Consider the following 16967-nt stretch of genomic DNA (forward strand, 5'->3'; position numbering starts at 1 on the left):
TGAAAAATATTATTTTTCACGCCATTTTTTTTGCCCTTTTGAGCTACTTGTCACTTAAAAGGAAATAGCAGATTTATACATTTTTATATTTTTAATTTTAAGTAATGTGTGAGTTGCAAAATAATTTTGTTTCATACTACATGCCAAATGTATGTAAGTGAGCCAAGTGATTTGTTTATCCAAGAGCACACCTGTTAATTCAGGATTAGCTTATGGTAAAGACACTCACATGGGCATTAGCCCAATGATTTTTAATTCTCTCTCTTTTTTCTTTTTAAATCATCTCATTTGTTATTGGTTTGCAAACCTAATACTATTGAATGGCAGTTAAGTGATATTTGATCGAATTCTAAGTCCAACATGATGGAACTCTGTCTCTACTAAAAATACAAAAATTAGCTGGGCATGGTGGCAGGCACCTGTAATCCCAGCTACTCGGGAGGCTGAGGTAGGAGAATCGCTTGAACCCGGGAGGCAGAGGTTGCAGGGAGCCAAGATCTCACCACTGCACTCCAGCCTGGGCAACAGAGTGAGACTCTATCTCAAAAACAAACAAACAAACCAACAAATAAACAACAAAAAAACACAAAAACAAATAACACTTCTAAGTCACATGTATACTTTTTCCTTGATAATTAGTTCAATTACTTAATATTTACATCACATCTGGAGAGAGGTGGGAGAAAGGGAAGTAAGAAGGGAGATAGAGAAACAGAAATATCCAAGACATAATATGTTTCTTGGAAATCCAGTATTGTTGAAGTTAACTCATTTCAATTTCATACAGATCTGACCCTAAGTCATAGACCTTCAATTATATTTAACTTGCTAATTATATTCTTTAACTTTGGTAAATATAGAAGTAGGAACATTTAGTTTTTACAATTACTTATAGGCAGTTAGACATCCTTGGAACTGGTAATTACACTGGCAAATTATACTTATTGTGTAGAGCTACATAAATATGGATATATACATAAATGCATATATTGAATGCATATAATACTGATGTTAAGTGTTTTATTTAAGCCAGCCATGCCTCCAGTAAATTTCTGCAGCCCACAGATGGAGAAACATGAAGAATTTTTAAAAACTATATTTGTGTCTAATTTCTAGGGAGATATCAAATGGTGATTGCCTAAAAAAAATAAGAAGAGCCAGCTAATTGCAAAGGCATGGAATTAAATAAAGCAACCAGACGACATTATGTACATCAAATACTCAAAGTAGTATGGATGAATGTAATGGGTGAAGAGTTCGAGGATGTCCTGCGTGCTTCTCCTCTGCACTTCCATTCTGTCTTGTGGTTTTCTCTGATATAGGACCTCCCATTTCTTATTGCAAAGCTTCATCCTCAGCTTATTTTCTGATCAGACTGTGAGTTTCTCAAGAGATGAATCTCTCTGTGACTACCACTGGGTATCTTGTATTTATTTCCATATCTTGTATGGAAATGATTTATTTATCTGACTGTATGTTTTACTTGCCGGCGGTCTTCTGGGAGGGTGAGAATACCTCTTACCCCTATTGGGCTCCTTATCCCAGGAATCCAGCACATGTCACAGAATGCCAAGTGGAACTTCTCTTCATGTCTCAGTTTGTCTAAGGAGCCAAAGCTGGAGACAGTAGGTGACAGGAAATCCTGAGTTATGAGGGCTGCTACACACGTTTCTTTAAGATTTAGTAAGAGTTGGGCAAACAGACTACCAACGGCATTACCGATCTTCAGGATAAGACTAGAAATTTAAAAAAATATGTGTATACCAACCCTCTGTGACACACAATGTACCTATGTAATAAACCTGTACGTGTAACCTGAAACTAAAATAAAAGTTTGAAAAAAGTGATCCTATAACAAAAAAGAAGAAAACGTAATGGTATTTTCTCTCACATTAAGCTGAAGGAAAGAACCAGATGTTTCTCCCCTGTCCCTCAGGCTAAATGAAGGGGAAACTGGAAGAACCTCTCATAAGCACTTGAGAATTTTCTTTCTTTCTTTCTTTCTTTTTTTTTTATGGCATCTAGCACCTTTGTTCCTACCCAGACTGTTGCTGAGATGTAGGCTGCTCCTGTGCTATTATAGGAGCAGGCAGAGGATGGAAGTGTTCTGACAATTTGACGTGTATAAGTGGAGAGAATTGTGCCTGCTTTTTTATCTGGAAAAGTCAGAACGGGGGTGAGTGGGGGCATATCTAGTGGTGTCCTTTATAGCTGGACAAGAGGAAAAAAGATCTGCCATGGAGGAAGCCAGTATTTTTATTTCTCAGAGGGAGATGACCTAGTTACTAGTGACCAAGTATTATTCAGAAAGGGAACTGGCCTTTGATTCTCCAGTAGCCCAAAGGGACCTTCGCAGAAAAAAAGCTGTAGATGTATTGTCTGGGGGCAGAAACAGAAAGGGATCACTTGACAGCCAGGGTTCATTACTTTGTCAGGAAAAGGTGCAATCCAGTCTTTGGAGGAGGGTTGGAGAAGAAAGTGCCTTGGAAAAATCCCCCACATGAACTTTAAGATCAAGGGACAGCATTTTGATACCCATCATAGCACCCAGGGCTTTATTCCTTTCCTATAATCCCACTCCCAACAAAGGTGAGCCCTAACATTAAAAGACAAAGTCACACCAATGGGGGAAGAGCAATGCAAGAACTAGACAGTGCTAAATATTTTACTAAAAAGCATCTAGTTTTAAGTGCACATTTTGATGAGTTTTGACAAGGTACACACCCATGTAATTACCACCCATCCAAAATACAATCATCTCTACAAGTTTCCTTGAGACCTATGTAAGATACTGCCTCACACTCCCCATTAGCAGCCCTGAGCAATGACTGATTCACTTTCTGTCACTATAGATTGGTCTTCTTTTCAAATTTCAAACAAATATTACAGAGAGCTCAGTTCATGTTTTCGACATTATATGTGTCGTTGCACCTATCAGTAGTGTGTGCCTTTTGAATTCTGACTGGTATTCTATTGTATGGATATACCACAGTTTGTCCCTTCACCTATTGATGGACATTTGGGTTGTTTCCAGTTTTTGGCTATTAAGAATAGAGTTGTTATACACAATAAAGTCTTTAGGCACTCATAAGTTTTCATTTTTCAAGGTAAATACCTACAAGTGGAATTTATTATTATCTGGTAAGTATGTTTAGCTTTATAAGAAATTATAAAACTATTTTCCAGGTCACACTATTTTGTATGAGCAGTCTATGTGAGTTTTAGTTTCTCCACGCCCTTGCCAAAACTTGATATAGTGTTTCCAACTTTAGCGAATCTAGTAAGTGAGTAGTGCCATCTGATTGTTGGTTTGATTTGCATTTTCCTGTTGACTACTGATTTTGAGCATTTTTAATGTGTTTATTGCCGTTAATATATTTCCTTTTGAGAAATGTTCAAAGACTTTTGCATTAGGCTGTTTGTCTTCTTATTGAGTTGTAAGAAGTTTTTGTATATACTGGATACAAATACTGGAAACAAAAGTGTAATACTTTGTGAGGATTATTGCAAATACAAAGAGTTTGTACCCAGTATATATAAAATATTTGCAATATATGTATTGCAAATACGAAGTATATATTTGCAATATATGTATTGCAAATACGAAGTATTTATTTGCAATAAACGTATTGCAAATATTTTCTCCAAATTTGTGGCTTATCTTTTTCGTTGTTAAACCGTGTCTTACCAAAAGAGAATATTTTCATTTTGTAAAGTCCAAATTATTATTTTTTCTCTTATGTTTCATGCTTTTGGAGCCCTGTTTAAGAAATCCATCCCAGAGTTGTAAAAATGTTCGCTTATGATTTCTTCCAGATTTTTCTAGTTTTAGATTTTACAGTTAGATCTATGATCCATTTAAAGTTAATTTTTGTGTATGTCAAGAGATAAATGCTTGACTTTGCTTTTTGTGCAAATTAATATTTGTATTGCTTCAACCACATTTGTTGAAAAGACTATCTTTTCACCATCTGGGTACCTGTGTCAAATATGAATTAACTATGTATAAATGGGTTTAATTCTGAAATATATATAGATACCAAAGTTCTTGATCATTGTTGTATTACATAAGTTTGAAATCAGCTAATGCAAGTCCTTCAATTTTATTTCTTTTATTAGTTCTTATTGATAGGATGGCTAATACAATGTTGATTAAAAGTAGTAAAGGCAGAAATTAAATAGCACCCTGTCTATGATATTCATTATAGGTGTTCTGCAGATTCCCTCAACAAGTTTAGGAACTTCCTTCTTATTGCTAATTCTTGAGAATGTTTACTATAATTGGTGTTGAGTTTCCTGAAGTGTTTTTTCTGCTCACACTGAGTAATCATAGTGCATTTTCTTTCTTAGTTGGTTAATGTGTATTGCGTTAATTGATTTTCTACAATGTAAAACAAGCCTTGCATTCCTGGGATAAGTTCCATTTGTGCATGATGGATTATTCTTTTGGTCTATTGCTGAATTAAATTTGCTGATGTTTTGTTAAGAATTTTGTTCAAAGGAGATATTACTTTCTAGTTATCTTTTTTTAAAATTTTATTATTATTATACTTTAAGTTTTAGGGTACATGTGCATAATGTGCAGGTTTGTTACATATGTATACATGTGCCATGTTGGTGTGCTGCACCCATTAACTCATCATTTAGCATTAGGTGTATCTCCTAATGCTATCCCTCCCCCCGCACCCCACCCCACAACGGTCCCCGGTGTGTGATTTTGAAATATATTATGGCTTTAATATCAGGATAATGTTAGCCTTATAAAATGAATTGGAAAGTAATCACTCCTCTACTTTATGAAAGAGTTGGTATAGGAATGATATTTTTTCTTCCTTATTAAGTTTGAATTGATGAGAAAAATTAGGACTAGGGTTTTCTCTGTGGGAAAGTTTTTGATTATGAATTCCATTCATTTAGTAGACATAGGTATATTTGGATTATCTTTTTCTTTAGCTTGTTTTGTTAATTTGTATCTTTCAAGGAATTTGCTTATGTAAACTATTTTTTAAATTTATTGGCTTAATGTTACTTGTAATATTCTTTATTATCCTTTTGACATCTGAAGGATTTCTAGTAATTTTTCCTCTTTCATTCTTGATATTAGCAGGTTGTTTGCTTCCTCTCTCTCAGTCTTTCTAGCTGGAGTTTTCTCATTTTTGATGTTTACATTTGGTTTCAAATATTCCTTTTTCAGTTTTCTATTTCACTGACTTATGCTCTCGCCCTTATCATATTCTTTTTCATGCTTACTTTGTGTTTAATTTACTCTGTTTTTGCTCCTTAAGGTGGAAGCTTAGAAAATGGGTTTTAATTGTTTTTTTCTAACATAAATTTTAAATATATGATTTTTTATCTAAGCACAGCTTTAGTTGCACCCCATACCTTTGATATGTTGTAATTTTTATTTTATTTAATTCAAAATATTTTCTCATTTTGTTTGTGATTTTTTCTTTCACCTATGTGTTATTTAGAAACATATTGTCTAATTCTTCTTTTGTCTAATTTCCAAATAGCTTCCTGTTGCCAACCATTCTAGGACTGTTAATAGTTTAATTTTATGGTTAGAGAATTTTATATCATTGTAATACTTTTGTATTTATTTATTAAGACTTGTTTAATGGGCCAACATATGACTTATCTTGGTAATGTTGCCTGTGTGCCCATAAACAATGTGCAGTCTGCTTGTGTTCTGTAAATGTCAATTAAGTCACGTTGGTTGATAGTTTTTAAATCTTTAGTATACCTACTTATTTTCTAACTATAATTTGCTAACTCTTGAGAGAGGAGTGTTGAAATTCCCATTTATAATTTTAATTTAGTCTATTTTGTTTCCATTCTATGCATTTCTTAATGTATTTTGAAGCTCTAATTTAAGATGCATACTAATTTAGCATTGTTATGTCTTCTTTATGAATTGATATTCTTATCATTATAAAACTTCTATCTTTATCTCCGATAATATGCCTTCTTCTGAACCTTAGTCCGATTATGAGACCTCCAGCTCTCTTATGCTTTGAGAACATAAGAGAAATCTGTGATTATTCTCAACCTTTCATTTCTATATATAATTATTTATTTTTCCTGGTTGCCTTTATGATTTTTGTCTTTATCGTTTGTTTGTAATAATCTGATTTTGATATGTCTTGAAGAGTGTATATCTGTGTCTGTATTTATCCTGTTTTGGGTTCTTTGAACTCTTTGACCTGTGGGTATGTGGGTGTACATATATGTGTGTGTGCATGTGTATGTGTGCATGGGCTTGTGGTGTGTTTTACAATCACATTTGGAAAATATTCATTATGTCTTCAGATATGTTGGGGTGTTTATCTGTTTGTTTTTTGTTGTTGCTGCTGTCATTGTTTTTTGCCATTCTTTTCTTTTGTCTTACACTTTGGAACGCCAAATACACATACTTTAGAGTATTTGTTATTTTACCACCAGTATTTTAAGCTCTGTTCATTTTCTTTCAGTCTTTCTTTGGCACTTTGCTACATTACATATAGTTTCTACTGCTATGTCTCAATATCACTAAAATCTTCTTCTGTGCTGTCTAATATGTAATTAATGTCATTCAGTAAAATTTTAATTCCAGAAACATTACTTTTTATATCTAGAAGTTCTATCTGGGTGCTTTTTTTGTATTTTTTATTTACAGCATAACTTTAATATGTTCATGTTTTCCTTTGAATATTTGAACATAGTTATAACATCCTTGTTGGCTAATTCTGTTATCTCTCACTTCTTGGTCTGCTTCAATTGACTGAAATTTCTTCTGCTTGCGAGTCACACTACCTTCTCTTGAGACATCTACTAATTTTTGATTGCTTATTAAGCATTTTGACATTATCTTGTTAAGTGTCCGGATTTTATTTTTTTCTTTAAGGAGCATTGATGTTTGTTTTAGCAGACAGTCACGTTACTGGAAGATCAGTTTGATCTCTTCCATCCTGTTTTGAAACTTTGCTAGGGCATGGCCAGAGTAATTTTTATTCCAGAGATAGACTCCTCTAGTTTCTCTACCCTGGCTTGTTGGAACTCACATTTTCTCTTCCTTGTGTGAGTTTAGGGAGTTGCTCCTTCTTTGCTTGTCTTTTGAAATTTTTCTTTTCACATCTGTAATCACTTTGTGAGGTGCCAAGTTTTCCACGTGAGCGACACTCCCTAGAATTCCCTTTTTAATATGTTGCAGGTTGGAACGGGCTACAGGGGAGACATCAACCATTTTGTAGCTATACACACCTTCTCCAGAATTATCAATTAAACACTAATCTGGATGTTGTTTTAAAGGAATTTTGCATATGGAATTAAAATCAAAATCTGTTAACTTTCAGGTAATCAAAACAAAGTTATCCTGAAGGGGTCTGAGTCATATAGAAGTCCTTAAAAGAGGGCCCCAGGCTTTCCCTGAGACAGAATACAAGCAGCACAGAGGCCTGAAATTGCTCCCCCCTTTTTTCCCCTATATCTATCCTTTCTACTTGCCTGCCTGTGAACTCAAGCACCAGTTCAAACTCAAAGTTCCAGCCTGATCATGATCTTCACTTCCTAACTCTGCCCACCTTGCTTCAGCTCACTTTACCACTCTGCACCCCCACTCCACCAAACTGCATAAGGAAATTCCTTATAATAATTACATCTAATATATATATTATATATTACATCATATATATACATACCAGTAGAATGGATATATACATCCATTATGTTGATTTTGTTTCTCTGGTTGATCCCTGATTGACATAATATCCATGGTTTAATACTTAGCAAACACTTAAAGGGATCTCTACGCAAATTTCCCGAGCTCATTTCCTATGTTGTTCCAGTTTTTATGAAACTCTGCCACAAAAACTTTCCATGCCTTAGCCTCCTCCTCAAACTCTTACTCGAGTCACCTGAACTCAGCAAGACTACAGGATCCTGTTTGACTTCCACTTCTCTGATAATAATTGCCTCCATAGAAGAACACCAGGAATACTGTAGGGTTTACTTCATTTATTTCCCTTTTCTGAAATATCACGTCTTACATAGACTTTTATCCAAAGTCTGAAAAATTTTATTTTTACATTTTGCTTAGTTTTATTGTTGTTTATAGTGGGAGGGGAAGCTCTTGATAATTACTCCAACATGGCTGAAACTAGAAATCTTTTATGCAGACTTTTTAATACCTGAAAGTTAGACTATCCTTAGAGCTGAAATGTACTACAATCTGACCCACTGTAACCCCATATCAGAGAATGGGAATACTTCAGACTGCACTTGAAGGCACTGGTGAGGAAAATGAAAATACTGATTGTGCCTTTCCACGTTTATCCAATTCAATTACTCAGTTGTGTATCTCACCTGGCACATGATAGACTCTCAAATACTTTTATTGGCCTGTAATGAGTTTTGCTTCTAGTTCCTACCTAGCATATCACCGGACTCATGATTAATTTAAACCAGCAGAATATAGTGGTTAGGAACTTTTTAAATGGATAAATAAAATCATGTCTAAATTCTAGTTCTTCATTTACTAATTATATGATTTAACTGAAAATTTCATTTTTAGTAGCTTCATTTTGTTCATCTGAAATAGGGATGGTTATAGTTCCAACCTCACTTAGTTGCTGTGAAATTAAATAAAAAATGTTTGCCAAGTTCTTAGCACTGTTACTGACACATTGTAAGTACTTGACCTATTTCAATACCTTTAGTTTATTAATTAAAGAAAATTTCATAAACATTTGAATAAAGTTAACACATTGGGAAAAAACTTTTCTCCATGTTTGATGGTGAAATAAAGTTCCAAGTCATTTAGAGGTAGAAACATCCAGGTTTGGATGAGACCTTGTAAGTCACCTAGGTGAACCCCTTGTCAGATGCTTGCAAATCAGTTCAGCAGATAATTTGACTCAAACTAATTTAAGCAATATAGAAAATTTATAAAATCACATAACTGAGATGTCCAGAGACAGAGGAGGCCTCCAGTGGTTTAATAATCTCCATTTCTCAGGGGTCCTCTATAACCACCCTTCCTCCTCAGGTTGGTTTTATCCTCAGGTGATTCTTGAGGTGATTCGCTCAAGTAGCCAAACTGTTGCAGTCATTCCTGGGCTCACCATCTAAAATATGAGAGCATGTTGTTGCATCAGATATGGAACAAATACCCTCTACTTCCCTCAGACAGAGCCATCTGAAATCACATGCCCATACCTTGTGGTCAAAGTAGTGACTTATGCTGACTGACTTAGGCCTGGATTAAATGCCCATTGCTAAATCAACCAATGGCACAATAAGGATGGCAGTGCTGTCCTTATTTATTTGTGTTCTTCAGGTCCTACCATTATGCTGAGGCTGGAGTTAGTCCCATTGTTGAGGCTGGAGTTAGTCAACGTTGCTGCAGTTCAATGGAGAAAAATACAATGTCTGCAGTTCAATGGAGAAAAATGCAATGTTTTCTAAAAAGATCATGGGTAATATCTACATTCTTTGTGAATGTTCAGAGTGTGTTTAAATTTTCTCTATCATGGGTGACTTACCACTACCCACTCAAGTGACACATTTTCACCACTGACAAATTTTGATCTCTGTACCTCAGCTGTTGTGTTTGAGGAGAAGCTAGAGAAAATGATGTCTGTCACTCTGAAATGACCAAGAAAGACGGAGGGACACTTATTTAGTGCTCTTACATATCAGGCAGAGTTCTAAGGGTTTTTTATTATGTAATCATTTAATCTTCACAAGTTTATGAGGTATGCTTATGAAGCAGTACCATTCTTATTTTACAAATGTGTTAATTGGGACACAATGGTTAAACCACTTTTGCCAAGTAAGGGCTGTTATGCACATTCGTATAAGACCACCTGAGCAGGCTTAGTGTGGGCAACAAGGTTGTTTATTCACTTGGGTGCAAGTGGGCTGAGTCTAAGAAAGGAGTCAGCCGAAGGGTGGTGGGATTGTCGTTGGTTCTTACAGGTTTGGGATAGGCGGTGGAGTTAGGAGCAATTTTTTGCCGGCAGTGGATGGATGTTACAAAGTACATTCTCATGGGTGCGGAGGATGTTACAAAGTACATTCACAAGGGAGGGGAGGCTGTATTGTCACAAGGGCTGGTGGGGGGATGTTACAAAGTACATTCACAAGGGAGGGGAGGCTGTATTCTCACAAGGGCTGGGAGGATGTTACAAAGTACATTCACAAGCCTGGGAGGATGTTACAAAGTACATTCACAAGGGCGGGGAGAGTGTTACAAAGTACATTCACAAGGAATATCACAAAATACATTATCACAAGGGCAGGGGAATGTCACCATGGCTTGACCATGGTGTGGCCAGCTCAGAGGACCTTACAAGGGTCACAAAGAAATTGGCAGAGCTAGGATTTGAGTCTAGCTCGTCTGGCTCCAAAATTCATGTTCTTGACCATAATACAATGTCACTTTGTGATTAATTGGTTCCAGATCTCTAGTCTAGAGAGAGATGTAAAGGATTATAATAACTCTTCAATTTATTGGGAAATGTTATCTTTATCTATCATCTGTCTGTCTATCTATATCTTTCTATCTAATCTATCTACCTATCATCTATCTATTTATCACTGACCTACCTATATATATATTTAATCTACTTATTTTTCTAGCAACAGTAGGGATACATTTAGAGGGAAATATAATAACCACTTCCAAAAGTTTCAATCTTTGATTTTCAGCGTGGTGAATATAAACTCCATTTATTTATTTATTCCATCATTCACAAAGAATTTACTATCTGTTCATTCAACCTTAGGCACTAGACTCTTTCCTTGAAGTATAGAGATACAAGGTAGGCTTCCTGCTCTTAAAGAGGTCACAGCCCTGCCCTCTAGGCCACTGTCTTTGAAATTGTGGATCATGACTCATAATTAAAAAACAAAAATGAATGTTCAGAGTTCTTTAAATGTAATACGTGTAAGCATTACCAGCTTTTTATGTTTTAATAAGAGTGTCTCTGCGTGTGAATGTTCTATGTGTGTTTGGTTATGTTATAAATGATGATTTTTAACACAGGCATGACCCAAAATATTTGAGAGTGACTGAATTAGAATGTAGTCATCCAATTCTTTAGACCTTTCTCAAACCCTTTACTTAGTAAATTGTATTATAGAGACTTGAAGAAAAGGACTGTATCTTATATTTCTACTTTATCCCTTCTGGCATAAATTCTAGTAATTTAATTGATGACTGCTTGACACAACTGATTATCTTTCTGATCAATGTAGACATGTTTTATTTTGAATTATTAGTGTCCATTATTGTTTGATATCTATTTCCCCTGGATTTATTTTAAAAGTCATTTGAACAACATGTTTGACTTTGTGGTAAGAAAAACAACTTGTTGCTTGATCAAAATTTTGAGTTTTTCACCGATTCCTTTTCATTTTAGAGACAAAGTCCAAGCTTTGCTTACGAGCAGCCATCACATGGCAATAATTCTTTTTCTTTAACTTTATTAATGTACATTTGTTTTGTCAATGCTGAGGTAAAATGAGTTAGTATTAGTGTTATTAAACCATAAACTAGGCAATAGCTTTACCATCAGACTTTAGGCCTTGTGGTTGCAGCATTTTATGAATTTATACTGCATGCTGTCAACACATAAAAGAACCAGCTGGAAAAGGCTACATTAACTCAAGACCACAAGGCTTTGGACATTCAGATAACTCAACATTAGGGACTCTGGGATGGAAATTTTATGCACGTGTAGAACAATTTCATTAGTGTCTCATGCTTCCTACCATCTCTCTCTCTTTACCTCTCAAACTTGTGCAGACATGTAAAGATGTGGAATTGTTTCTACCATTTTGTTTAAAGTAAAATCATCCTCTGGCATCTAACCTCTATGGAAAATATGGAAAGAAGTAACCACAGCCAACATTTTTTTCTCTGTGGGCTTAAGAAAAGGGAATGGTATAACTTTTATATTAAGTTCAGGACTTTTCCACAAAGAATGCCTATGTAGGTAACACTCATACATTCATTCTTAACTTAATTTCTTTCTCTTCAAAATATAACGACGGCCATCTGGAAAAACAGTTCTTTAAAGCAGTTATTCATGTTTCAGAACATGTCTTAATTCATGTCAGTGTAGTGTGAAATGTAACAAACTTTTAACTATCTATCTAGCTATTGATTGATCAATTGATTGATCAGTCTATCTGTCTCTCTGTCCATCCATCCATCCATCTAACAAATTTATTTGTTTATTCATTCATTGTTTTAAATACAGGTAAAGGAAGAAGAAAATCTCAAGGAGCTTAAAAGAGAATAATACCACTCTTATATGCTTATTTAAATTTTTCACAATGTTTTCAAAGTAGCCACTTATATAATCGTTTATCCTCAGTAATATTTCATACTTAAAAACTGATATGAAATCTACATGCACACAACGTCTTTCAAGAGCAGATTATCAGACCTGAAAATTGTCACATTTTGAAATCATTTATTAATCAATTAAGTTAATATCAAAAGAAGAGGGGAATTCATCTGCAACATCTTAAGCACTATTTTTAAGTGGTTGGTGAACTAATTTTCATCACTTTTATTTGCTTTTGGGGTATGTATATTTATAATGCAGCATCCACAGCTATTTCTAAATATTGGTTTAAGTTAGAAGAACTTTTCCTATTGGCCTTTGTAGTGCTAAACTTCCAGAAGAATTTTTATCACTTATGTGGACACATTACACGTTGGCAGCCATGTTAGACCCAGCGGTGTTAAAGATCAAAGCCTTTTTGGACCTTATTCTGACTAACAGTGGTACGATAAAACATAATTTAACTTTTGAAATTTTTAACACTGTTTCTACATGTCTACATGTAACCCAGCCCCTGGGCAAAATTACTGTTAGTGTATTTGTATTTCTATCATGTACAACATGAGGATGGTATTAATTTGGGGATGTTGGACTAATCAATGAACTAGTATTTTAATCATCAAGGATCTCATTTCTCTTTAAAGTGCCCCTTTAGCAATTGTCTAAATCTCCTCTTGCTTGACCACAAGATTTTCAGTCTTTTGTCAGACTCCCCACTCCAAGGATTTGTGGGAAGTCCGGAATAATGTTTATAAGTTTCCCAAATCCATTCCAGTTGTCACTTGTCCCAGCTCCTATATCTGTGGGCTATGCTATTCCCATAATAACTCCAACAAACTACCTGTTTTCTTATGTCCTGGTCTTTCAACAGCCAAGTTGGTACAAGGGGTCATCTTATTTCCCACCAATAGGAGTGGCTTTGACCTTATCTTTACTACCCTGGAATCCATCCTTGCCTTCTCAATCTTCCCTGAAGCTGAGCTAGAAAAAACAAAACAAACAAACAAACAAACAAAAAAACAAACAAAACTATTAACCTCTCACTTCCAAGTATAGGCCTATTTCCCAGTCAACATAATAATAATTTATACAGACATTGCCGAACTCTTCATGAAGATACTATTTTGCATTTTTATGCTTAGAAGTTTTGCCCAGTATAGTTAAGGTTCTCAATTTTAGCAAATACAAGTGCTTGTACTTATATAAAAATACTTTTTGCTTACCTGAAATTCAAATTTAACTAGGCAGCCTGTATTTTGATTTCCGGCAACCCTAACTATAATCCAGGGAGTCTTCCTGCTATTATTGGAAACCTTTAAAAAAAAACATTTGAATAACACAAAATAAGAAGAAATCTAGCCTAAGGAATCCATACTTTCACCCAAAGGAAAAGATAAATTGGTGGATCTTTACAAATTACAGTTTCGCATCTTGATTTAGCTATCACTGGTTCCAACATACTGGGGTTAATTGTCAGACCAACCTGCAGATGCTTATTTTCCCTTTCTAACTGGTTGTTGTAGTGCTTAGTGAAAAACTTACCTTTAAGGAAATACGATAACCATGGGGATGCTTCCTTTGTTTCCCTTTCCAGAAGTCTGAAGGAGTAAAGAAGGATAATCCTTCCTCCATATTCCAGCTTCATCTCCAATAGAATCCTAAGGAGTATAGGAAGCACCCAAAAAAGTTGCGTTTGCGATATCTTCAGCGCTGTCTAAATGAGAGAAGAATGGAGGGCAGAAAATCAGGGTTGACCCAGTATATTAATGCCTTCAGGTCACATCTAATTACAGTAAATTAAGGGACTTCCCAAATATGAAATTTCTGAGGGTTTTTTTGTTTGTTTGTTTGTTTTTGAGAACTCATACTGGGGTCAGGGGAAATTACACTTTCTGAGGTTTAGCTGTAAAACAATCTGCCATGGTCATATTTGGTGTATTTGGATTCATTCTGCATTGAGAAAACAGGTCAACTTTGATCACAAATACCTGCAAACTCAGTTTGCATAATCTATTTACTGACATATTTATATCAGTGTTGAAATACTTTCTTTAGCCGTCAAATTAATCTAAATGTGTTTCCGCATCTTTTCACCCCAAGATTTAAAATATTCACCATATTGTGTTACTGAATGTTTTCACATGTTTTCCTTGTGCTTAGCTTACCTAGTTTAGACTTCGCTAACGCAACCTTTTGATTGACTAATGACTGAAGCATTAGCGCTATTATCTGTTGCCTCCAAAATTTGTAACAGAACCTGAACCTTTTGACCCCATCCTAGCAAAGTAGTAATTAATGTCAGATACATTTTGATAACACTATTAAAATTGTTTTAAGCTGGGGCAGCTAATTAGAGGGAGCAGATCCTTGTATTACTTTACGAAGCAGAGTCCCCAAGTGACTATTATCTTTCTGATTAAACACAATGAACTATCTAATACTTTAGGAAAATAATCAAGTAAAACACACTTTGCTATAAAATGTGTTTATATAGGGAATGTACTTAAAACAGCAATTCCTTCTCTGTCATTCAGAGAATGAAATGACAGCTTGACCCATCAAATTCTTTATATGATGACGGCACAGTTTGTGTTTTGAGCAGTTATGAAACTTGGCTAAGGTCATTGTTGGGTCCTGCAATCTTGTACAAGATTAATTTTTCCAATATATTTTGTGGCCGTAGAAAGGATCAGAGGGAGCATGTAAGTCATGCTCGGGTCTGATGAAATTTTTCTTTGACACCTGCTGCCCACCCCACACTTTTTTATGAGGATGCATTTTTTTTTAAGGTTGATGTGCCTGAAATATTTTTTTCTGTTACATTATTTACTTATGAATAAATAAAAACCAGAAGCCTCTACAGCATTTCCAGATTCAGTAAATACTAAACTAAGGCTGAGAAATTAAGACAGATTTTGCACTCAGACATTTTTTCAACACTTCATGTTAATTAAAGCCTAAGATGCATTTGGCAGTGCTATTAAACTAATTTTAAATCCAAGACTTTAGACTGTCAACACTTGGTCAAAATAATCTCCAGCCTTTAATACATTTCATGATTAGTTCACACGGTATTATTGGATTTCTTCTCCTTAAAGTGCATGCAGTATGCTGGACGGTTTTCTTTTTTCTTCTAAATGCAAACAATAAATGGATAGAAACCAAGTTAACTTCAGCTTGAAACTTTCAAACTAGTATTTTGAATAAACTCTGAAAAAATCATCAAAACATGAAATTAATAGTTGTGTAGACTGAGTTTTAAATTGTAAATATTATTATGGAAGAATTTTGTGATTTTTTTTAACTTTTAAGTTCAGGGGTACAGGTGCAGGTTTGTTACACAGGTAAGCTTGTGTCGTGGGGGTTTGTTGTGCAGATTATTTCATCACCCAGGTATTATGCCTAGTATCCGTTCGTCATTTTTCCTGATCCTGTCCCTCCTGCCACCCTCTGCCCTCTGAAGGGTCCCAGTGTGTGTTGTTTTCCTCTATGTGTCCATGTGTTCTCATCATTTAGCTCCTACTAATGAGAGAATATGTGGTGTTTGGTTTTCTGTTCCTGAGTTAGTCTGCTAAGGATAATGGCCTCCAGGTCCATCCATATCCTGCAAAGGACATGATCTCTTTCTTTATTATAATTGCATAGTACTCCATGATGTATATGTACCACACTTTCTGTATCCAGTCTATCATTAATGGGCATTTAGATTGATTCCATGTCTTTGCTATTGTGAATAGTGCCGCAATGAACATATGTGTGCATGTGTCTTTATAATAGAATGATTTATATTCCTTTGAGTATATACCCAGTAATGGGATTGCTAGGTCGAATGGTATTTCTGTTTTTAGGTCCTTTAGATTTTTGAGGAATCACCACACTGTCTTCCACAATGGCTGAGCTGATTTACGCTCCCACCAACAGTGCATAAGCACTCCTTTTTCTTTACAGCCTCGCCAGTGATGAGGGAGGGTACAATTAGAAAGGTCCATTGTGTGAGGTTTCTCTGAAAAGATAACCTTTGAACCATGACCAATGATGAGAATGAGAGTTCTGTTGAGATCAGGAGAAAAGGAAACAGCAATTGTGAAGGACTTGAGGCTGGGCCATGTCTGGGACGTTGAATAAACAGCACAGACAAGTGTGTCTGGAGTTAGGGAGGAGTATGGTAGGAGAGGGGCTTGGATATCTAAGTCTTTGTTGGTCTTGATAAAGATTTTGAACTTAACTCTTAGTGAGAAGAAAATCCTTAGAGAATTTTGAGTGAAGGAGTGAAGACAGATTTTGAAAGCATTCTTTTGGCAGCTCTGTGGAAAAGAATTTCTACTGGGAGGCTACAGCAGTAGTCTTTGAGGAGAGTCACTTGAACTATGGTGGTAACAGTGGAAGGAGTGAGAAATTGTTGGATTCTGCTGTACTAAAAAGTATCTACCTAAAGACAGAGGTAACTATAGTGCTTAATTAAAACTGGCCAAGGTGGTAGACTTCTTAAGAGACGGCACTGAGTTGGAATGCTACAATGCTACAGTTTTATTAAGTTATTTCCCAAAGGGCAAAAGTAAGCTTAGAAGCTCTCATTAGCAAAATGCATTCTTTTTATATAAAAAAAGTGAGCTATCTACTGGTGTTACGAGTATA

This window comes from Pongo abelii, chromosome 15 (genome assembly GCF_028885655.2).
Source record: "Pongo abelii isolate AG06213 chromosome 15, NHGRI_mPonAbe1-v2.0_pri, whole genome shotgun sequence".
Lineage (NCBI taxonomy): Eukaryota > Metazoa > Chordata > Mammalia > Primates > Hominidae > Pongo > Pongo abelii.